General features: G+C 46.3%; 1 protein-coding gene and 1 long non-coding RNA gene across 8 annotated transcripts in view; one reads left to right on the plus strand and one right to left on the minus strand.

Annotated features, from left to right (window-relative positions):
* TENM4 (teneurin transmembrane protein 4) overlaps positions 1-23,720 on the plus strand; it is a 2,911,279-nt gene that overhangs the window by 2,470,773 nt on the left and 416,786 nt on the right. The gene's annotated exons all lie outside the window — the stretch shown is intronic.
* Positions 11,447-20,810, minus strand: LOC123601096. 3 transcript variants are annotated; one of them, XR_006713966.1, is made up of 5 exons: positions 20,522-20,810; positions 18,259-18,299; positions 15,967-16,072; positions 14,005-14,084; positions 11,447-13,879 (listed from the first exon to the last, which is right to left on the minus strand). It is a non-coding gene; the product is annotated as an uncharacterized LOC123601096 (long non-coding RNA). The 3 variants fall into 3 exon arrangements; XR_006713965.1 differs by lacking the exon at positions 11,447-13,879 and having other exon boundaries at positions 13,886-14,084; XR_006713967.1 differs by lacking the exons at positions 11,447-13,879; positions 20,522-20,810 and adding an exon at positions 18,750-20,022 and having other exon boundaries at positions 13,886-14,084.

Raw genomic sequence — 23,720 nt, forward strand, 5'->3', positions numbered from 1 at the left:
CAGTGGTTAGCATTTATACTTTCAGCTTTCACTGGCTGAGACACATATAAGGCAGAAAGCTGCCATGGATTCAATAATGTCTGAACTCAATGTGTGTTCGTCATAACAGCTCCTACGTACGTTGTGCAAGATATTGATTCAGTTATAGACAACGCATGGTGAGCCAACATACAGGTTCCTGGGTGTCCCAGTAAAAAACACTCCCCAATTAGAAAACTCTGATCTGGATTATTGCTGTTTCCACCGGAAACATGTTCACGCACACAGTGGGCACTAATATTGATTAAACAAGTAACTGGATGGATGGACGGATGGATGGATGAATGGATGGATGGATGGATGGATGGATGGATGGATGGATAGATGGATGGAAGGTTGAATGAATAGATGGATGAGGCTGTTTCACATTTTCCTCTTGATTTACTTCAAGCATGATAATTGTATATGTGTGTTAATGTGGATGTATCTATGAACATTTGCAGAGAAAGCCCCAGCTATTTCTGTCCCAGGGAAGAAGATAGTCATAGTTATGTAGTTTGCATATTTCCCCATTTTTTTAGTTTACAAGGTCATTTTTCACTGGAGCCCTTTCAGCTGTCCAGCATTAACAAAAGATAAGCACTCCTTCTGCCTCTTCCATGCCTTCCTCCTCCAACAATGAGAGCTTTGTGCTGGGAAGATTGCCTATGGATACTTCTTTCCCAAGGCCCCACAGCCTTGTCTGGCTTCTATCAAGAGTATTGATGGGGGAGTGGGAACACAGTTGAATTCAGGGAGCGGTGCCCATGGCCTGGTGCCAGCTCAACAAATCAGGCTGGGGTAGATAATTCAGTGTCTCTTCTGGGATATAGGCAGCCTGTTCACCTGACTGGTTATCCAGCTATCTGCAGCCAGCACCCTGGAAGTCATCAAGCTCTGGTTTCCCAGGGTCTCTTGCTCAAGGCCCAGGAGGGGAAGCTAAGCTGGAGCAAATGGTGAGAGATGGCAGGCAGAAGGACAGGTAGCCAGTGTGAGGGTGTGAAGAATCTTACACAGTACTTGTAGGCAGCTGCTGTGGCTACTGTGTCTAGGGCTTCAGTTCACTAATGAGATTAAAATGCCAACAGCCTGCCTCTACACACACTTACTTAGGAACACATTGGCTTGAACTGCTTAATGAGTGTTAGTCAGGAATCTAAGAAAGGCCTGGGCAGGCAGGCGCCTGGCTGATTCCTTGTTGATTAGAATACTAAATGTGTCACCCTTTGAAAGCCCTCAATTGCTTGGAGAGCAAACCCAGGGTTGAGATTTCCTGGTAACCCTTGCATTCCCACTGTTTCCAGATGTTTATAAGTCAGTAAGCTGATCTAAGGAAAGAATGGTTAATGAGGATGTTTTGACAATGACAGGGACAATGATAATGATGATTATCACAGGAATAAACAGTGGTTATCAAACCTGGCTGTCCACCAGAAACACCCACGGATTTGTTTGTTTGTTTTTTGAAAATACAGCCTCCAAGGTCCTATCCCTAGTGATTTTACTTCTCCAGGCATGGGGGCCCAGGAATCTATACGCTTCATAAGCGCACTGGATGATTCTGATGTTCCTGGCTGTACCCTGGTTTTGGGAACTGCTGCTCCGTGGAATGAGAGCACATTGGACCCACACTGGTATCTGACTGTTACTTCCTAAGCTGCGTGGCATTGTGCCTATTGCTTAGTCACTCATAATCCTCTAAAAGGGATTATGTAAAATGGTGCAGCCACTATGGAAAGCAGTGTAATGATTCCTTAAAAAATTCGACATAGAATTACCATACGATAAAGCAATTCCACTTCTGGGTATATACCCCCCAAAATTGAAAGCAGGGACTTGAAGAGGTATTTGTATGTACATGTTCATAGCCACATTAGTCACAACAGCCAAGGGATAAAAGCAACCCAAGTGTCCATCAATGGATAATAAATAAAGGAGATGTAGCATATGCATACACGGAGTATTAGCCTTAAAAAAAGGAAGGAAATTCTGCCACCTGCCACCATGTGGGTGAGCCTTGAGGACATTATTCTAAGTGAAATAAGCCAGTCACAAAAGGACAAATACTGTATGATACACTTATATGAGGCACCTACAGTAATCAAATCATAGAGACAGAGAGTAGAATGGGATGTAGCAAAAGCAATTCTAAGAGGGAAGTTCATAGCAATAAACACCTATGTTAAGAAGCAAGAAAGATCCCAAATAAGCAACCTAATGCCACACTTAAGGGAGCTAGAAAAAGAACAAAGTGAGTCTAAAGTTAGCAGAAGAAAGGAAAAAATAAAGATCAGAGTAGAAATAAATGAAATAGATAACACAAAAACAAGAGAAAGGATTCTCTGAACTACAAGTTGGTTCTTTGAAAAGGTAAACAAAAGTGGTAAACCCTTAGCTAGACTAACCATGGAAGAAAGATAAAGAACCCAAATCATAAAAATTATAAATGAAAAAGGAGACATTTCAGTTACTACCACAGAAATTGAGGAGGTCATAGAGGCTACTATGAGCAACTATATGCCAACAAACTGGGCAATCTAGAAGAAATGGAAAAATCTTAGAAACATACAGTTTACCAAGACCAATCAAGAAGAAACAGAAAATTTGAATACGCCAATCATTAGTAAGGAGATTGATCAGTAATCAGAAATCTCCCAACAACAAAAAAAAGCCCAGGACCAGATGGCTTCCCTGATGAGTTTTACCAAACTTTTTTCCCCCTCTCCCTCTCTCTGTATTTTTTTTTTAATGTTTATATATTTTTGAGAGAGAGAGAAGGAGACAGAGCATGAGTAGGGGAGGGGCAGAGAGAGAGGGAAACACAGAATCCGAAGCAGGCTCCAGGCTCTGTCTGAGCTGCAGCACAGAGCCCAACACGGGTCTTGAATTCACAAACCGTGAGATCATGACCTAAGCTGAAGTTGGATGCTTAACTGACTGAGCCATGCAGGTGCCCCAAATTATACCAAACTTTTCAGGAAGGATTAACACCAATCCTTTCCAAACTCTTCCAAAAAAAATAAAATAAAATAAAAGAGGAGTGAATACTCCCAAACTCACTTAATAACCAGCATTATCCTGATACCAAAACCAGAAAAAGACATTACTGGAGAAACAAAACAAAACAAAACACTACAGGCCAATATCCCCAATAAATATAGGTACAAACATTCTCAATAAAATACTAGCAAATGAATCCAAAAGCACATTAAAAGTATTATTCACAATGATCATGTGGGATTTATCCCAGGGATGCAAGGTTGGTTCAACATACATAAATCAATTAACATGATATATCACATAATAGAATGAAAGAATCATGATCATCTCAATAGATGCAGAAAAAGCATTTGATAAAATTCAACATCTATTCATGGTAAAAACTCTTAACAAATTAGGCACAGAAGGAACATATCTCAACATATAAAACCATATATGATAAGCCCACAGCTAGCATCATACTCAGTAGTGAAAAGTTGGAAGATTTTCATCTACAGATGAAACGAACAAATACAGAACAAGAGTGCCCAATTTTACCACTCTTATTCAATATAGTACTTAAAGGTCTAGCTAAAGCAGTCAGACAAGAAAAAGAAAAGTTTTCAGAATTGGAAAGGGAAGAAATAAAATTGTTTCTATTTGCAGATGACATGATTTTATATAAACTCCTAAAGACTCTGCCAAAAACAAAAAAAAAGAGAGAAAGAGAAAGAAAGAAAGAAAGAAAGGAAGGGAGGGAGGGAGGGAGGGAGGGAGGGAGGGAGGAAGGAAGGAAGGAAGGAAGGAAGAAAGAAAGAAAGAAAGAAACCTGTGAGGTCTAATCAATGAATTCAGTAAAGTTTCAGGATGCAAAATTAACATACAAAAATCAGTAGTGTTTTAGGGTGCCTGGGTGTGAGCATCTGACTTCGGCTCAGGTCATGATCTCATAGTTCATGAGTTCGAGCCCCACATCTGGCTCGCTGCTGTCAGCACAGAGCCTGCCTTGGATCCTCTGTTCCCTTCTCTCTCTCTGCCCCTTCCCCGCTCATGCTCTCTGTCTCAAAAATGAATAAACATTTTTAAAAAATCAACAGTGTTTCTATATACTAACAACAAATTTTCTGAAAAAGAAATAAAGCAATCAATCCCACTGACAATAGCATCAAAAATGGTAAAATATTTAGGAATACATTTAACTAAGGAGGTGAAAGATCTGTACTCTGAAAACTATAAGACACTGATGAAAGAAATCAAAGAAGACACAAATAAATGGAAAGGTATCCTGTGTTCATCAATTCAAAGAGTTGATACTGTTAAAATGTTCATACTATCCAAAGCCATCCACAGATTCAGTACAATCTCTATCAAAATTCCAGTGGCCCTTTTTACAGAAGTAGAAAAAGCACCCCTAAAAATTTATATGGAAACACAAAAGATCCTGAATAGCCAAAGACATCCGAGTAAGAACAAAGCAGCAGGCATCAAAGTTCCTAATTTTGAACTATATTATAAAGTTATAGTCATCAAAACGGTATGTTATTGGCATAAAAACAGAGAAATAGACCAACGCAAAAGAGTCGATAGCCCAGAAATAAACCTAAACATATATAGATAACAAATAGTTTACAAGGGAGCCATGAACAGTCAATAGAGAAAAGACAATAAAGACAGTCTCTTCAATAAGTGGTGCTGGGAATAACTGGATAGTTACACGTAATAGAATGAAACTGGACCCATCTCTTACACCACTCTAAAAAGTAACTCAAAATGGATCAAAGACTTAAATGTAAGACCTGCAACTAGAAGAACACAGAGGGAAAAAGCTCTTTGCCGTGGGTCTTGATAATGCTTTCTCGGATGTGACACCCAAAGCACATGCAACAATATGAAAAATAAACAAGTAACACTTCAAATTGAAATGCTTCTGCACAACAAGAGAAACCCTCAACAAAGTAAAAAGACAACCCACAGAATGGGAAAAGATAATTGCAAACCATTTATCTGATAAGGGGTTAATATCCAAAATATATAAAGAATTTATATAACTCAATAGCAAAAACAAACAAGCAAACAAACAAAACAATAACCCAATTACAAAATGGGCAAAGGACCTTAATAGACATTTCAGTAGGTACATGAAAAGATACTAACATCATTCGTCATTAGGGAAATGCAAATTAAAACCACAATGAGATACTACCTCGCACCTAGAATGGCCACAATCAAAAAGATGAGATAACAATTGTTGGCATCTGTGTGTGTGGATTGTGTGCATATTTATTGGTGGGTATGTAGACATACACGGAATATTATTCAACCATAAAAAAACCAAGGAAATCATGCCATTTGTGACAAAATGGATGAACTTTGAAGGCATTAATGATAAATGAAATAAATCAAAAAGACAAAGGGGCACCTGGGTGGCTCAGTTGGTTAAGCGTCCGACTCCTGACTTCGGCTCAGGCCGTGGTCTGATGGTTCATGGGATCAAACCCACCTCAGGCTTTGCACTGACAGCACAGAGCCTGCTTGACATTCTCTCTCTCTCCCTTTCTCTCTGCCCTTCCCCTGCTCATGTGCTCGCTCTCTCTTTTTCTTTCTCTCTCTCTCAAAATAAGTATTTAAAAAAAAGACAAAGACAAATACCGTATTATCTTACTTGTAGTTGAGATCCAAAACAGCAACAGCAACAACAACAACAACAACAACAACAACAACAGCAACAAAAACCCAAACCAGAAAAACAAGCAGACTCACAGAAAAAGAGACCAGACTTTTGGTTACCAGAGGCAGAAGGTGAGGACGAGAAGAATTGGAGGAAGATGGGCGAAAGGTACCAGATGTCCAGTTATAAGCACTAAGGATGTAATGAGCAACATGATGACCGGAGCTAACGCTGCCGTGTTAGATACGTAGGGAAGTGGTGACGAGAGTAGGTCCTAAGAGTCCTCATCACAAGTAGAATTTGTCTTTCCATTTGTCTTTTCTTCTTTCTTTTCTTTTTATCATATCTGTGTGAAAAGATGGATTTCAGCTGAACCTGCTGTGGGAATCATCTCACAATATATGTAAATCAAATCATCATGCTATACTCCTTAAACTTTTACAGTGATATGTATCAATTGTTTATCAAGAAAATGGAAAAAAATTAATGAAAACTTATTAAGTTTTTGAGCATAAGTATAAAGTACTTATATGCAGATCTGTGGTAAACATTTTACACAATCTCTAGTTTGCCCTAAAAAGTCCTATGAGGTCTATATTATCATCACTGTTTTACAAATAAGGAAAACTGAGTCCAGTGACTTGTGGGTCCAAGGCAACATGGTTGACGTCATTCAAGAATCAGAACCTGAAGTCTATCTGGCATCAGTGTATTTTTGACTCCAGCAGATTTACTATGTAGGAGGTAAATCAGGGATGATTATTCATTTTCAGAAACAAAATCATTTACTTGCTTTACAGAAGTCCTTTGAAAAGCAACTCTTACGTAGTACGTTTACCGTAAAACCTTGATTATAAAGATTCATCTGGGGAGAGCATTTTCAAGAATAATCTTTCCCATCTGTGTGACTATAAAACTGTATCAGAACACTGTCACAGGTATTATGTTAAACATCAACTTGACTTAGACAAAAACTTTTCACTCTTTCCTCTATAGTAATACCATCTATTTGGTATTTATTGGTGGTTAAAAAAAACAGACAAACAGGCTTTGGTACTAAATTGGCATCCCAGCTTTACTGCTTATTAGCTGTGTGAACTAAGGCAAGCTACTTAGCCTCTCTGAATCTCAGTTTCTTCATCTGTGCAGTAGGCATTATTTTTTTTAAATTTTTTAACGTTTATTCTATTTTTGAGAGAGAGAGAGACAGTGTGAGTGGGAGAGGGGCAGACAGAGAGGTAGACACAAAATCTGAGGCAGGCTCCAGGCCCCAAGCTATCAGCACAGAGCCTGACGTGGGGCTTGAACTCGTGAACTGCGAGATCATGGCCCGAGCTGAAGTCAGTCGCTCAACTGACTGAGCCACCCAGGCACCCCAAGTGCAGTAGGCATTATAATTGGGGTTTTATATATAATGAATGTTAAGCCCTTGTCCCTGAGTGTCACACAAGTGAGGAATGGCATTTGTAATTTACCATGTTCATCCAACTACCCTCTAAGAATAATTTGGCTTGCTATGTAGAAAACTATAGTCAGATTAATGTGAAGAGATTTTTTCTCCATTGTCAATTAATATATTCACATTCTGCTTTGTATTTCAGTCTCATGTGAACTTTCCGAGTGTCCTCAAATCCCATTAACACGAGGACACCGATGGATTTGAGTTTCTGGAAAAGCCAATCTAATATCCTAACCCTAAGGTAGAGAAAAATCCCTATATTCTATTTCTGTTGCCTCAGTTTCCTGACCTTGCTCACAAGATTCTGGTGGTCTTGGCCAGTACCCTAGAATGCCCAACTAGGAATAGCATGTGAGGCCAGCTAGAATGCTGCACCCTCTTGCAGACACTAGGGATTCTCAAGAACAAGGGCAGTTAGGTATTGAGATCTGGAGTTCAAGAAAGAGGTCAGGGCTGAAGAATAAGACTCGGGTTGCAGGCCCCAGAGTAGAAGCAATTATTCAGGAGAGGGGTAGCATGAGAAGAAAAGACCAGATTGAGTTTGTTGCAGTGATTCAGGGGAAGTGCAGACCTGAGTCAGTCCGTGGTAGTGGGAACAGAAGGAAAGTTATGAAGGTACAGTCAATATGATGTGGTTTCCGCTAGTTTTAGGGTTAGAAAAAAGACGTCAAGATAATTCAGAACTAATTCCAGCCCCAGCCCTGTCCTCTGCCCATCCCAGGTGAAATATGTCCCTCCTCATTTATGCCCCTTCTGAGTTTCTCCATAGCAAACCCCACAGTGTATTGTAATTGTCTGTGTATGTATCTACCTCTCCCGCATTTCCATCATCCAAGGGCTTACTGACTTCCTTCCAGGTCCTGAATCAAGTGGTGTTCCCCCCTCCTCCAGGCCTCTGTCTCCCTTATCCTGATTCATTTCTCTTCACGGCACTAGCCACAGAGATATTGCGTGTCTCCCCTGGCTAGCACTGCAGTTCCAGAGAGCAGGGACTTGGCCTAGCCTGCTTTGTTTATGACTGTGTTCTTAGCACCTAGAAGAGTACTCGAGGTGTTCAGTGAACATTTGTTGAGTCTCCCTGGACTCTTCACATCCCTGACTGAATCTCCCCAGTTCATATGATGTGGCTTCCTAACCATCTTGGCCACAGCCTGAAGACCTCACCCCACACAGCAGTCCAAAGGCTGTCTGCACTGTTTTGTTCTGAATAATTGGGCTGTGATTCCCTTGATGAAGACACCCTGATAAACAGGTTCACTTATAAAATTTGTGGGGTACAATGTGAACTAAAAATGTGTATCCCTTTTAAAAATTATTGAGAATTTGGGGCGCCTGCTTGGCTCAATCAGTGAAGTGACTTTGGCTCAAGTCATGATCTCACGGTTCACGAGTTCAAACCCCGCATCTGGCTCTGTGATGACAGCTCAGAGCCTGGAGCCTGCTTTGGACTCTGTCTCCCTCTCTCTCTCTGCCCCTCCCCTGCTTATTCTCTCTCTCTCTCTCTCTCTCTCTCTCTCTCTCTCTCTCTTTCTCAAAAATAAATAAGGCATTAAAATTTTTTTTAAATACTTTCAAAAAAGTATTAAGAATTTGAAGATAGCCACCGCAGAGCATTTAACCAAGGATGGGCCCTTCTGAGTGCAGGACCCTGTGTGACTATACAGGTCACATCTGTACAGAGAGAACCAGGGCTTAGCAGCTTGTAAATATGAAGCTTGGAGTTTCTATTTTGTCATGTAGAAAATAAGGAACTACAGGACGGTTTTGAACAGAGGTGACATTTAAAGTTTATCTCATTTCTTCCCTGACTGTAAATTATACTCATTGTGAAAATTTTCACAAGTGAAACAAGGTACAAAGCCCTGTTAATCTCTTTTTTTCTCCTATCTCCCACCTTACAGGCACCAAATCCAAAAATAACCCATGAACATTTGGTTAATTTCCTTATCTGAGGTGGGTTTTTTTTTTTTTTTTTCCTGATGTAACATAGTTAAGATCATACTTCAGCTGCCATTTTTGCCCTGCTTTATTCACATGACGTTGTAAGAAGAGGCAGGTCAGGGGATCCCTCTTAAATGTATGCTTAGCAAGATTGGCCTGGAAGCCAGTTTACAGAGTGGACTAGGGGCACAGGGTTGACAGCAGGGACTGAGATAGAGGTAGAGTTAGGGTCCTGGAGGAGAAAACCAGGGAGGCTCTGGATTAAGGGTTTAAGGGTAAGAGTGGAAGGAGGACAGTTTGAGAGCTGAAGCTGATAGGAGGTGACCATAATCTCTACTCCTCTTGAATTCCCTTGGTTAGTGGGAAAGAACATGAAGATCTGGCCATGTCTTTTGTAGACTCTGCAGGTGACGGCAAGCAGTGGGGCATTTCTAAAACACAACTCTTTGGCTTCTCCTTTCCCAGGTAGACCTGCCCTTCCCTTCCACCCCACCCCCTCCCCCGCTGCACTCCCCGGCTCCCGGAGCTCCTACTCCCTAAGCTGGGCCCCAGAACAACCTTGGGCAATAGCAAACGGTAATCCATGGTGAGAGCAGGCATGGCGAGGTGAGGGTTCCCAACATCGGCAGATGCCTCAGGGTTTAGATTTGCCCATTTGTTGGTAATCTGCAGTGACTGTGCCTGCAAAGGGGAGAGTTAACATTGTCGCTGGATCCTTAATTGTGCATTTCATGAATTTTCATGTTTCCGCTCGCAAGCTTAATGTTGCTTTCTCGGTGAGTTTTTTTGTACTTGAGCATAAGAGCCTTGTAATTACTGAGTGTTGTGGATTGCAGAAGGTGATTAAAACGGATTTCATGAAATCGGAGTTCCCCCACCCCCCCATGCCCACTTACACCACCAGGCCCAATAGGTGGGGGAGTGAGTCAGACACAATCCCACCAAGTTCAGATAATCAGGGTATGAAGGGCATGAAGTTTCTTCTCCAGGCTTTGCCTGACTGGGTCTTGGATTTGCTCCAAGATGGCCCTCTCTCTTCTCTTCCTCCCCCCTCCTCCTCCCTCTTCTGAATGAAGTCTAGCTGTCTCCCTGACCCCGCCGGGGCTGGCTGCTTTCTCACTCACAGCAACAATAAAACAGAGTGGATTTTCATCTTTGCTTTTGTACCACCACTAAGTGTGTTTCATTTGCCTTCACTGTCAGCCTAGACTCCCACCTGAGAGGGTCACTCATTTTGAATAGAGGCTTGAAAATTGCTAAAACTAGCGAGGGTGTAAGAATTCCCTCTTCAGCCTCCCTTTTTCCTAAGACAAGTTGGTTGTTGATGGAAGTAAGCTCCAACCTCTACCTTACTCTGAATCAGGGAGGGCCAGGTGGTGCTCCGAGGGGGAGGGGGAGGGTTAAAGAATCAGTGACCTAGTGGGGAGGGGGGCGGGAGGGGGAGGAGTGGCCTGCAGGTTTCCTGAGGGTGGGAACCCTGCCTGGAAGGAGGAGGAGGATCCTGGTGGGATCCCTGGAAAAGGAAAGCAGAGAGGCAGGGAGTCCAGCCTGGCTAAACCAGAAGATGATGCTATGGAAATGACCCTCCTTGGCCAACGAGGAAACCAAATCAACTTACCTAAGTGAGTGAGTGTGTGAGTGTGTGTGTGTGTGTGTGTGTGTGTGTGTGTGTGTGTGTGTGTAATATTAGTGCTGGAAGGGACTTGGGAAGTCATCTGAGCCAGTTCTTCCATTAAAAAAAAAAATCTCTCCTTCACTCTAGCTGGCCTGGCCCAGAAGAGCCCAGGCAGCCCCTTTGTGTGAATTAGGAAATGTTACACCTTCCCTACCCAAGTAAACACAGGAGCCCAGCCCTGAGTCACCTCCCTTAACTGTATGTCCTCAAGCAGTGAGCAACCTGCCCAACCGTATGCAGTATCCCTAGAACAGAGACTGAAAGTGGGTGTCTCTGACTTCACAGCACTCCCTGTGCCCCTAACCGTACCCTCCACCATACCAAAACCCCCACCACACTGAATCCTGCCTGACTCTCTCAGAGTTTCCTTGTATCTGAAGAACTTAACCACCCATATTCTAGAATTTAATTGTTGATATTATTTACACACAAGCATATACAAATTAACAGACACAGGTATACTCACGTGAGTAAATGTGTCCTCTATAAGTATTCAAAGATGTTACTACTTGGGGTGCCTGGGTGGCTCAGTTGGTTAAGCGTCTGGCTCTTGACTTCACCTCAGGTCATGACCCCAGGGTCGTGGGATTGAGCCCCCTAACTGGGGCTCTGTGCTGAGGCTGAGGATTGAGATGCTCTCTCTCTCTCTCTCTCTCTCTCTCTCTCTCTCTCTCTCACTCTCTCACTGTGCCCCTCCCCTGCTCACATGTGCGAGCACACTCGCTCGAGCTCTCTCTCTCAAATAAAAATTAAGATTAAAATTTAAAAAATGCACAAAGATGTTACTGCTTATGGCAGAGCGTGTTCGTGCAGGGCAGGAGGTCCTCTGCACCTCACACAAGGGATGGGATAGGTTGACACTCCTGTGGCTCATCACCTACCCTGCCTCTCTCTCCTCACACCTTACCCCTCCACCATGAACTTCGAGGTCCCCACAGACGGCATTTTTCATAACTCTTTCTCATTGTGTGATCCCTCTGCCTGGCGTGCTTCTCTCTCACTCATTCCATCCAGAAAATTCCTGCCAAGCTGTGCTTTGGCAGTGCTTTGCGTCTCCTCTCCAACGCCTTCCTCGACACTCCTCCTCCACCCCTCCTTTCTCTATATGACCCATGTCCTCTGTGGATTAACATTTGTAGCGTGCCTGGCACCATATTGTACTTGGGTTTCCATGGCAGTTCCCCACTAGACCGTGGGCTCCTGACAGTGGGCCCACAGTCTAACCCATCTCTGTGCCCCCTGTGTGCAGCACGGCCCCTGGCACATTGAGGAGGCCCCGTTTTGGTGAATGCCTTAGCCCTGAAAGAGGAAGGGAGATCCTTCACAGCACAGGCCCGGAAAGATGGCCACAGCTTAATAGCCTGGGAAAGCAGGGTCAGGTGCTTTGCTGACAAAGGGCCTGTCTCAGGGTACCCTGTCCCTGTTCTCAGTGCCACCCCTCCGAAGTCAACACACCCCACCCATCCTCTGGGATGGGGAGCCTGTGAAGCAGGACAACCTGTCTTTGGCCTGAACTGTGGAACTCACCTGAAACACACAGCTTCACAGACCTGACAGGGTCTCTGGTCTCCACTTCAACTTGGGGATCCAGGAGCCCCAAGGGACAGCTCTTTCCTCCACTAATCCAGCACTGTCACCACCTGGTCCTACTCAAACTGTTGACAGGGAGAGGTGGCAGCTGCTAAGACAATCCCTGTGACCCATCCTTCACCAGCACACATTCCCCAAGCACCCCCTGAGAGCTGGGCCACGGACTCTAGGCACCAGGCCAGAACTTAGCCACACAGGCTTCCCAGTGTGCTGCAAACGAGTTATAGGGGGACACAGTTATCGATCTCCTCTGCTACCAGGTAGTTAGAGGTGGCACTGCCAGGCCAATATTACCCTCTTCTCTCTCTGTGTGCTGTGAGTTGGTGAGGGTTGGACATCTACTGTAGCAGGTTTGCAGCAAATAAAACCTCGTCCTACCCTGAAGGTGGGACCATCCTATAATGCAGGGCTCTGAGAGTGATCAGCATGGAGATGTACAAAGTGTCTTGTCTGCAGACAGGGCAGACGTTATTACTTCTGCTAAACCGGTCACAGAAGACTTTACAGAAGAGGTGATATTTCAACTAGGCTTCAAAGGAGAAGTAGGAATTCACCAGCAGGAAATGTCTTTCGGGCCAGACCACGGAAGGAGGCAGGCAGAAGGCAAGGGAAGAAGTAACAACAATTTAGCAGCTATATTAGGTACCGGTGGAGTGCTAGGTATAGATTGTCTCATTTAATCCTTTTTGCAGCCCTCTGGTTATTCCCCTTTTATGCCTGAAGGAACTGAGGCACAGAGGAGTTCAGTAATTACCCAGAGCCACACAGCTAATAGTGGCAGAGCTAGGATTCAAAACCAAGCTTTGTTCTAGAGAGGCCATCATCTTGTAAATATCAAACTTAACGTTCCTGAGTACCTATTATTTATTTGTAAGGCACTGTAGGACACTTTCCAAATGTGGACTCATTAAACCCTCTCAGCAACCCTTTGAAACCTTTTACATGTGGGGAAACAGAGATTTAGAGGGGTTGCCCAGCTTATGCCACTCCCTTGGGGGGCTGGGCTTTGAACCCTGGCCTACCTGCCTGGAGCTCTCTCCACGGCCTCTCAGGCTCTGTCAGCCTTCTCTCGCCTTGCTTCCCCTGCTAGGAGCCTCCTGGGATTATTCCCCCAGAGCTCAGTGAGAACCACCGCCTCAGAAGCCCATAAAATGAGGCTGGTTCGCATTCAGGCTGAGCAGCTCACTTCACAGGGCTGCCTCTGCCCACCTAGCAATTAGGCTGTGTCACCCCAAGCCTGCCAAGAATGCTTCATAAATACTTGTGCCCGGCCAAATTTATTGGCGAGCTATATTAATCACATTTTAAAAATAAAAAGTGAAATAAATAATAAGTGGCAATATTCTGCTTTCATAAAAACCACCTGCAGCTCCAAAAGGTAGCTGGCACCTTGCTTTCTTGAACTGTCACACGTCCCTGCTCACTGCCATAAATGTTAACATCCCTCCTTAGACAGATAACCAGCTCTGACAGGAATCCACAGATGTGTGCAAAGTGAGTCACTGCTACACTGGCATCGTCAAATGGAGACGGTGGAATTATCCTGGGCCTGCTGGGTGGCGGGGAGGAAATTACCAACTGTGAGTGTTTTCCAGGCCGCGGTGGGGGAGGGGCAGGGAGGGAGGCCGAGACAAAGGGAGGACGGAGAACAGATCCTCCTCTGGACACACTCACCAAGTGGGAACCCATTTCTGGGCCAGGTGCATGGTGGTCACCGGGCCTAATGGCCAGTGTCACTGCCAGCCTGGGAGCACCTGAGGAAAGAGGAGAGACGTTGTTTTTTATCGTGTGATTAATATTTTTACTTTTTCCGATTACAAAGTAATACCACCTACATGATGTGTCCTTCTGAGGATATAACATTTGGAAGCACGTGATGCCCTTTTGCCCCTTATTGGTGATATTAATTTTGATCACATGATTAAGATGGCATATCAGTGATAGATGTATATTCACACACACACACATATACACAATATATAATGAATCATGGATCCATATATTAAGACATTTACATATATATGTTTTATATATGTGTGTGTGTTGTGTGTATGGAGAGAGAGAAAATGAGAGATTTCTATTAAGGAATTGGCTTGCACAACTGTAGGGCTGGCAAGTCTGAAATCCACAGGGCAGGCCAGCACTCTGGAAATTCAGGCAGGAGTTGCTGCTTCAGTTTGATGTGCAAGGTAGAATTTTGTTCTCTGAGAAACCTCAGTGGTTGTTCTGAAAGTCTTTCAACTGATTGGATGAGGCCCACCCACATCGCTGAGGATAATCTCCTTATTTTCTTAAGGCCAACTGATTCTAGATGTTAACCACATCCACAAAATGCTTGCACACTGTCAGCCAGAATGTTTGACTGAAGAACTGGGTACTACAGTCTAGCCAAGAACCCATAAAACTAACTATCCCAGATGGTTTCCAGTTCCCCTGTTGCCAGATTGTCCTTTGTAATAAGTATTTTATAGGGAGATACTTCAAGGCTATGTGAATATCCTGTTCTTTATCAAACCTTCCCCCCCGTCACCCCACCCAGATCTACTACTGATTCTTGCTGGAATCGTTTTTACTATGACAGTTATATGAAGTGCTTTCCCTGGGAGAAGGGATCTGAGAACCTGGTTTCAGGACCCAGCTTTACCACTCAGTTGGTTCTGTGACCTTGGACAAGTCACCTGACTTTTCCCAAGCCAGGCTCCTCCCTGCTCAAACAGGGATGACAGCACTTGACCCAAAGTCTTGGAGCACTTACTGAATGTACCAAGAAAGCGCTTCATAAATGATTGTGGCATTGCAAGCATTAAGTGGACACATCCATGCCTCAGTGAAGTAATAGCTGATCTTATTCCAGGGCCTTATTGGTTTGGGGAGGGACCTGAGACCACTGGGAGGGTTCCTTCAGCAAAATCATCTTCTTTACCATCCTCATCGTGGGATACAGTGTCAAACTCTGCCATTAACATTGACCCAGGGAACGTTGACCCCCTGTGACAGGATACATCATCTGAGAAACGTTCCCAGAGCTGGCGACATTCAAGCTGAGTGTTGAAGGACAAGGCTTGAATTCAGACAAGAGAGGACAAGTATTCCAGCTGGAAGAGGGGCATGGGCAGTGGAGAGGGCGTCAAGAAAGGGATAAGGAGAACGGCTAGTCTTGAAGCATGGGTGGGCACTATTAAGTTTTCCAAAAGCATCACAGAGGGGGTTGTCTATTTGTATCCTTTTCTCTGCCATTGCTATTATGATTGTGATTAGCATTACTATGTCAAGTCATGTGTATGTACGCTCTTGTAGACATAGTCGAAAGCAAGTCATTGTTCTGAAGCAGCATGGCATGGGGTTATGATACGGACTCTGGGGCCAGACTGCTTAAGATCAAATCCCAGCTCTGGCAACCTAGTGTTTGCAGGACCCTGAGAAAATTGATTAACCACTCCCTGCCTCAGCTTCCTCATCTGTAACGTAGGGGTGGGAATCATAGTAACTTCCTCATAGAATTATAGTGATGAATGAATGAATTCATGTTTCTTCAGGCCTTAGCATAGTACTGGTGGGCACAGAGTAGATGATGTGTACTTGTTTGATAAGCAAGAAAATATATTTTAGATATTTACTCGCTGGTCAAAAACCTACTGTTTTCTTTAAGCTGTGCAACAACATATCGTTAATGCTTCCATCTATCGCCAGTCTACTTACATTCCAGTTTACTTGGCTGCCACAGTGAAAGGTAATCCCTAACCTGCTGCCAAGGAGAGAAGCAGAAGTTGGGGATCAGAAGATGGGAGTTCTGGTCCCATCTTTGCCATTACCCTGCACTACAACCTTGGACAAGTCACTGTCTCTGTCTCAGCCTCAATTTTTCTATCCGTACAGTGGGAAAACTGAGCTGGACGATCTCAAAGAGCACCACCAACCCTACCTCTGGAGTGGTGGTGACCTTGCCACGGCTCTCATTTCAGGGACAGGCTGGGGACTGGTGTCCATCAAGCAATGACTGTACTCCAGGCTCTGTGAGGCCCCCTCCTCATGTGCTGTCCTGTGTGGTCCTCACAGCAACCCCGCGATGAAAGTGTGTCATTTTCACATTACAGTTGGAGACACCAAGGCTCTGGGAGGTCAGGTGGCCAGGCTGCTCACTCTGCTGACATGGAGCACAGCCGGGACCCCAGTCTGGGAGTGCCCATCCCCACACACCTCCTTTCTGTTAGGCTGGCTTCCTCCCCAGCGGGTACTCAGCAAAGGTTTAGTGGAGTGAGTGAGTGAGTGAGTGAGTGAGTGAATGAGCAGATGCATTCTTGCTCTGTTATGTTTGGGGAAATTTCTTCTCCTCCCCCTCCTCCTCCCCCTCGCCTTCCTCCCCCTCCTCCCCTTCCTCCCCCTCCTCCCCCTCCTCCTACTCTCCCTCCTCCTGCTCCTCCCCCTCCTCCTCCTCCTGCTCCCCCTCCTCCTCCCCTCCTTCTCCTCCCCCTCCTCCCTCTCCTCCCCCTCCTCTCACTCCTCCCTCTCCTCCCCCTCCTCCCTCTCCTCCCCCTCCTCTCCCTCCTCCTGCTCCCCCCTCCTCCTCCCCTCCTCCCCCTCCTCTTCCTCCTCCCCCTCCTCCTCCTCCTCCTTCCACTCCTCCTCCTCCTCCCCCCTCCAACTCCCCCTCTTCCCTCTCCTCCCCCTCCTCCTCCTCCCTCTCTTCCCCCTCCTCCTCCTTCCCCTTCTCCCACTCCTCCTCCTCCCCGTCCTCTTCCTCCCCCTCCTCTTCCTCCCCCTCCTCCTCTTCCCTCTCCTCCTCCTCCCCCTCCTCGCCCTCCTCCCCTTCTCCTCCTGCTCCTCCCCCCTCCTCCCCCTCCCCCTCCCCTCCTCCCCCTCCTCCTTCTCCCCCTCCTCCACCTCCCCCTCTTCCCTCTCCTCCCCCTCCTCCTCCTTCCCCTTCTCCCCCTCCTCCCCCTCTTCCCCCTCCTCCCCCTCCTCTCCCTCCCCCTCCTTCCCCTCCTCCTACTCTCCCTCCTCCTCCTCCTCCCCCTCCTCCTCCCCTCCTCCTCCTCCCCTCCTCCCCCTCCTCCTCCTCCACCTCCCCCTCTTGTCTCTCCTCCCCCTCCTCCTCCTCCTTCCCCTTCTCCCCCTCCTCCCCCTCTTCCCCCTCCTCCCCCTCGTCCTCCTCCCCCTCTTCCCTCTCCTCTCCCTCCTCCTCCTTCCCCTTCTCCCACTCCTCCTCCTCCTCCCCCTCCTCCTCCTGCTCCTCCTGCTCCTCCCCCTCCTCCTCCTCCCCCTCCTCCTCCTCTCCCTCCTCCCCCTCCTCCTCCTCCCCCTCCTCCCCCTCCTCCTCCTCCCCCTCCTCCTCCTTCCCTTCCTCCCGCTCCTCCTCCTCCTCTCCCCCTCCTCCTCCTCTCCCTCTTCCTCCTCCTCCCCCTCCTCCTCCTCTCCCTCTTCCCTCTCCTCCTCCTCCTCCTCCTCCCCTCCTCCCCCTCATCCTCCTCCTCCTTCCCCTCCTCCTCCTCCTCCCCTCCCCCTCCTCCACCTCCCCCTCTTCCCTCTCCTCCCCCTCCTCCTCCTTCCCCTTCTCCCCCTCCTCCCCCTCTTCCCCCTCCTCCCCCTCCTCCTCCTCCCCCTCTTCCCTCTCCTCTCCCTCCTCCTCCTTCCCCTTCTCCCACTCCTCCTCCTCCCCCTCCTCCCCCTCCTCCTCCTGCTCCTCCTGCTCCTCCCCCTCCTCCTCCTCTCCCTCCTCCCCCTCCTCCTCCTCCCTCTCCTCCTCCTCCTCCCCCCCTCCTCCTCCTCTCCCTCTTCCTCCTCCTCCCCCTCCTCCTCCTCTCCCTCTTCCCTCTCCTCCTCTTCCTCCTCCTCCCCCTCCTCCTCCTCTCCCTCTTCCCTCTCCTCCTCTTCCTCCTCCTCCCCCTCCTCCTACTCCAGGTAGCTACGCTTCCTGCCTTTGTCACTTACGAGCTGTGTGACTTGGAGCAGATGATTTAACTTTGCTTGGTCTATAAAAGAGGGAAAATAATTTCTACTTGATGCAACTACCTTGAGGGTTAAAAAAGAGCTCGGCTGAAACACGAGCAGAGTGACTAAATTCTAGGTAATTGGAAAAGAATAAGGTAACTTCTTGTTTGCAGTTGTGTGAATCAGTGGTTTTCAGATTTTCATGGAAAAGTAAAATTCCAGTATAAAGTTGCCAACTTTGTGTTTTGCTAAGTAAGCCAATTAAATAAGAGAATTCCTAGTAGTAACTAGAGTGTGCCCAGCCCTGAGCCGGTTCTCCCAATCACCCAGCCACATGATTACCTCACTGATGCAGAGGGCTGCCCAGAATCAGCCCTTTACCTGTCTGGTTTAGGTCAGTATCTGCCAAAGTGAAGTTTAGGGTCTCCTTTAGGTGGGCCCCATAAGGCTGAAGCTGGCTAGATGGGAGAAGAGGGGAAATGGGCGTTTACCAGGCTGGGCTACTTGGCAGGCCCCTCCGGCTCTACCCTGATACAATGGAAAAGCTTCTGAACTAGGAATCAGGAGGTATAGATTCAGCCTCTCCCCTGCCTCCTGTTTGCTCTATGAACATGTCCTTTCCTGCCCTGAGCCTCAGTTGACCCATTTGTGACATAAGGGTTACTCTAATCACCTTGCTTGGCCAACCTCCCAAGGCTGTTGTGAGGATCCAGTATGTGTATCATAGCCTGTGATGTGCTCTTTACATATGAAGGATCAGCACCACTGATATCTGACAGCAGTGGAGGCAGTTGAGGCCAGAGCTGGGAGGGGCAGGGAGAATTGGATTCTGATGGTGTAAACCTACAGGGTGGGGCCATCCTTTGTTACTGAGTTTCCACATGGGAGAATTGTGCCCAGTGTCAGACTGGATTTGTCTGGGGACACAGACGATATGAATTGCAAGGAAGCAGCGACACAAATGGAGTTCCAAATGAAGCCAAATAATATTCATTGGTCTTACACTAGCTATTAACTATGTTGAGAGGGAGAAAAGAGTGATTTCACCCTTTTGACCTGAAATTGGGGTTAGTTGGTAGCTCACACCTGTGCTATATTAAGTTGTGGGTTCAGTCAGGGGTAATTACAGAATATAATTATGAACTGCACTCCACTAGCATCTGCATGTATATATCTACATGTTTCAAGATACAACCTCTCAAGATAGTTCGACCTTCCTAGATAGTTCATTTTTCACAAAGAAGGCCTAGCATAAGCCTGCTACAATCAAGCCTATAATGGATACACCAGGAGGCTATTAGAAAGGACTTAGGACCTTCACAGGGCTTCTGGGTCAAGTGCTGGGTCCCTGGGAGACTTTATAAATCTCTCCAATTAGACAGTAGTGGCGGCCCAAGTGAGGGAGATGGGCCTGCTTCTTATCTTTTCCTCAACTCCCTCTGAACCTTGTAAAGTTCTTGTTCGCAGGAGGATTCCTCACCTGAAAAGTGTCCCGTTTTGACTGTTTACTCGAAGTCCGGTAAAATGTATGGACCCTCTGACCCAGTAATGGCACTTTAATGGACCTGAGTGACAATCACGCAAAGATACTTATTTGCACGGAGATGCTCCTTCACAGCCCCGGAGGACTAGAAACACCTAAATGCCACCTGTAGGGGCTGGATAAGCAAAGGGGGGTTACTCTATGCAAGGAAGCAGTGGGCCCTCCCTAAAAACTGAGACAGCCAGCTGAGTAGATAGTTGTGAAAGATATTTATGATGTGGTAAATGGCGGGGGGCGGGGGGACAAGAAGATTACAAAGTAATATAAATAAAGCGGTTGCATCTTTTTTCTTTTTTTTTTAATTTTTTTTTTCAACGTTTATTTATTTTTGGGACAGAGAGAGACAGAGCATGAACGGGGGAGGGGCAGAGAGAGAGGGAGACACAGAATCGGAAACAGGCTCCAGGCCCTGAGCCATCAGCCCAGAGCCCGACGCAGGGCTCGAACTCACGGACCGCGAGATCGTGACCTGGCTGAAGTCGGACGCTTAACCGACTGCGCCACCCAGGCGCCCCTAAAGCGGTTGCATCTTAAGAAAAAAGAAGTGATGTGTGTGAGCGCACACACACACACACACACACACACACACACGCAGAAAGGCCTGGAGGGATTGCCATGTACTGGATGTTAGTTGCAATTCTCTCCCATTAGTGGGGACATGAGGAATCTATTATTTTCTTTATGTTTTTTTTTTTTTTTTTCGTATTTTCGGCTACTCACAAAAATTTCTTGAGTCCCTGCTATGAAGAGTCCTTGCTTTGGAGAAGTTTACAGTCTTGTCGGGAAGAGACAAAGAATAAAAAATACACAACTAGTTCCAAATGCTGATAAGGGCTGGGAAGAAAAACAAGATCATTAATTTGAGAGACACTGACTTAGGAGGAAAGACCAACATCGGCTGGGCTGGCAAGGGAAGGAGGCCCTAGAGAGGGACCATTTATTTTATTTTATTTTTTAAGTTTTTTTAAGTTTATTTATTTTCGCAAGAGGGAGTGAGAGAGAGCACAAGCAGGGAAGGGGCAGAGAGAGAGAGAGAGGGGGAGACACAGAATCCGAAGCAGGCTCGAACTGTCAGAACAGAGCCCGACACAGGGCTCGAACCCACAAACTGTGAGATCATGACCTGAGCTGAAGTCGGACACTTAACCGGCTGAGCCACCAGGTGCCCCTAAAGGGGCCATTTAAATGACACCTGACAAATGAGAGAGAGACACCAGAAGAAATCCAGGATAGGAGTGTTCTAGGAAGAAGAAACAGCCAGTGCAAAGGCCCTGAGATGAAAAAGAATGTTGTACAATAACCATGTATTTATTTCTATAATCAGATAAAAAATGTTATTCAGATACCTATTTGATACATTCAAAAACTCATAGGACACATGTGAATGCTCCTGTTCTGGGGACCAGTCAGAGAGCAGTTGGAACAAGAAAGCAAGGAGCTGCGGAAAGTGCCTTCCATGTGCCACCATTGACTGATTCTCTAGAAGGACGTAGCCCTCGAGGCCAGCTCATGGTTCACCTTACCTTCCCTGAGGCCGTTTTCCTCCTTTACATTTTGACATTTCTGAGCGCAGAAATTGTGATTGTCATTGCAATCAATGTGTCATTTACACATTGCATTTTATTTTCTCTTCTCAAAGAGGCTGTTGCTGAATTGACGATGATTCTTACAATTGCTGGCGTCTTCGGACTGACGAAACACAGTGATAATGTGGCCATAATACTAAAAGGACCAGTCTTGGGAAATGAAAGGATCTCGGTGGAAGTCAGTGCTTCCTCCTAAAGGGGGGTGTTGGGGGACCATGAGGATGCACTGTGTCTCATGGATCTCTATGCTCCCAGAGCACCAGCCGTGGCCAAGCCTGGTGCAGGGGACCAGGGGACCGAAATGCTTACAACACGGCCTTGGTCCATCCTTGGGGAGCAACCAGAAAGGGAGACAGGCCTGTAACCAGGCAAGTATAACCCTATTTGGTAAATGCCAGGGTGAGGAGAGGCCCTGGAGGCTGGGGGAGCCAGAGGTGGTAGCCTCAATCTGTGCTTGGGTGGGTCAAGCTTCTGGAAGAGCTTCCAAGGCAGACAAGGCAGGAAGAGTGTTCAGAGTGGAAGGACACAGGCACGAGCCAGTGTATGCAGGGAATGGTGTGGAATGGTGGCTGCAGGACAAGATGTGCGCAGAGGACACCCCTCATCTGGAGATTATGCTGGGCCTTGATGGTACGTCAAAGGCATTGGAGACCTGGAAAGATTTTAAGCCAAGAAATGACATGGCTACGTGCTATGTTGTCCAGTATAGTAGCCACCGGTCACAGGTAGCTATTTAAATTAATTGAAATTAAATAGCTCTTTTAAAAGCTATGAGAACACCTGAAAAAAAAAAAAAGTTAAATTAATGTAAACTAAATTCCTCGGGGGTGCCTGGGTGGCTCAGTCAGTTAAGGATCAGACTTCAGCTCAGGTCATGATCTCACGATTTGTCGGTGCAGAACCCGCTTCAGATCCTCTGTCTCCCTCTCTCTGCCCCTCCCCCACTTGTTCTCTCCCTCCCTCTCAACATAAATAAATAAACTTAAAAATAAAACATAAATAAAACCTCAGTTCCTCAGCCACACTGGTCACATTTCCAGTGCTCCACAGCCACGTGTAGCTAGTCGTACGTAGGGACAATGACTGCAGATATAGAACGTGTATCGTGACAGAAATTTCTCGCGGACAGTACTGCCATAGAATGATCACTTGAGGAGGGGTGGATGGACAGATGGACAGACAAAAGAAGTAGCAATGACCACGATGTGATGCTTTCTGTCTGCCAGGCACCATCATGTGTTGTGCTTCCCATGTGTTGTTTCTTGAGCCCTCATGACACCCCCCCAGATTCACATACAGGTCCACCGAGGGGACAAGGCTGTAGATCATCTGTCAGCATTTTCCAAGCCTTTAGCTAGCTCAGCTCTGGCTCCTACTGGACCCAGGGTCCTACCGCTTGTAATTTTGAAGAGTGTTGGAGCCTCGGCTTGCTGTAAAGGTCTCCATCTCACCAGCCCACGGTTGGCCAAGAGGGTGCTAACTGCAGATCCTCCAAATTCCATGATGAACACTATGCAGCTTCGCCAGAAGGTCCTTCCAAGTGTCTAGCCCAGCTTTCCAACTGATGACTGCAACTGTTGCCTATTTCTTTCTGGTTAGCTTTCCCCCTCAGGACATGAAAGCTATATCATGCTAATATTGGGTTTACTCTATACGAGGCACTGTTTCAAAAGCACTTTACGTACTAACTCATTTAATCCTCCTAAGAGCTGTGTGAATTAGCTATTATTTTCCCCATTGGACACACGAGAGAGCTGACTGAGTTTTAGAGAGGTGACGTCGTTTGCCCAAGGTCATACTTTGTCCCACAAGTCAGTGGTGGTGTTGGGATATGAACACACACTGTCGGGCATGGAGTCGGTCTGTAGCCATGGTGCTGTGCGGCCTTTCATCGTAAATCTTGTGGATCTGGAAGGCAGCTGCTAACTGTACTTTCCACCTGTTTTGGCTGGAGTAGTATGAGAACTTGATTCCGTTCCAGAGAACCTTGGCTGAAAGTTATGCCCAGTCATAATACAAATGCCTCACATTTTGGGGGGCACTTTATGTCATTTTTAGAGTACTTTTCTGCCAGGAGTAGTTATGGTAATAGTCATCCTACAGTCACACCGTGTTTTCTGCTTTACAAAGCACCTTCATTTGCATGTTCTCATTTAATCCTCACACCAGCCCTGGAAGGGAGGTGAGGCGACGAATATCGTTGATCCACGTAATACAAGGAGCCCAGAGAAGCGAAGGCACCTGTTCAGGATTACTCAGCGCTATGGGATGCAGCTGCTTCTTAAATTCCGCTTCCATTGCTCAAGAGCCTCTCGGCCTTGTCAGTAGGTTTC

The sequence above is a fragment of the Leopardus geoffroyi genome, chromosome D1 (assembly GCF_018350155.1).
Source record: "Leopardus geoffroyi isolate Oge1 chromosome D1, O.geoffroyi_Oge1_pat1.0, whole genome shotgun sequence".
Classification (NCBI taxonomy): Eukaryota; Metazoa; Chordata; class Mammalia; order Carnivora; family Felidae; genus Leopardus; species Leopardus geoffroyi.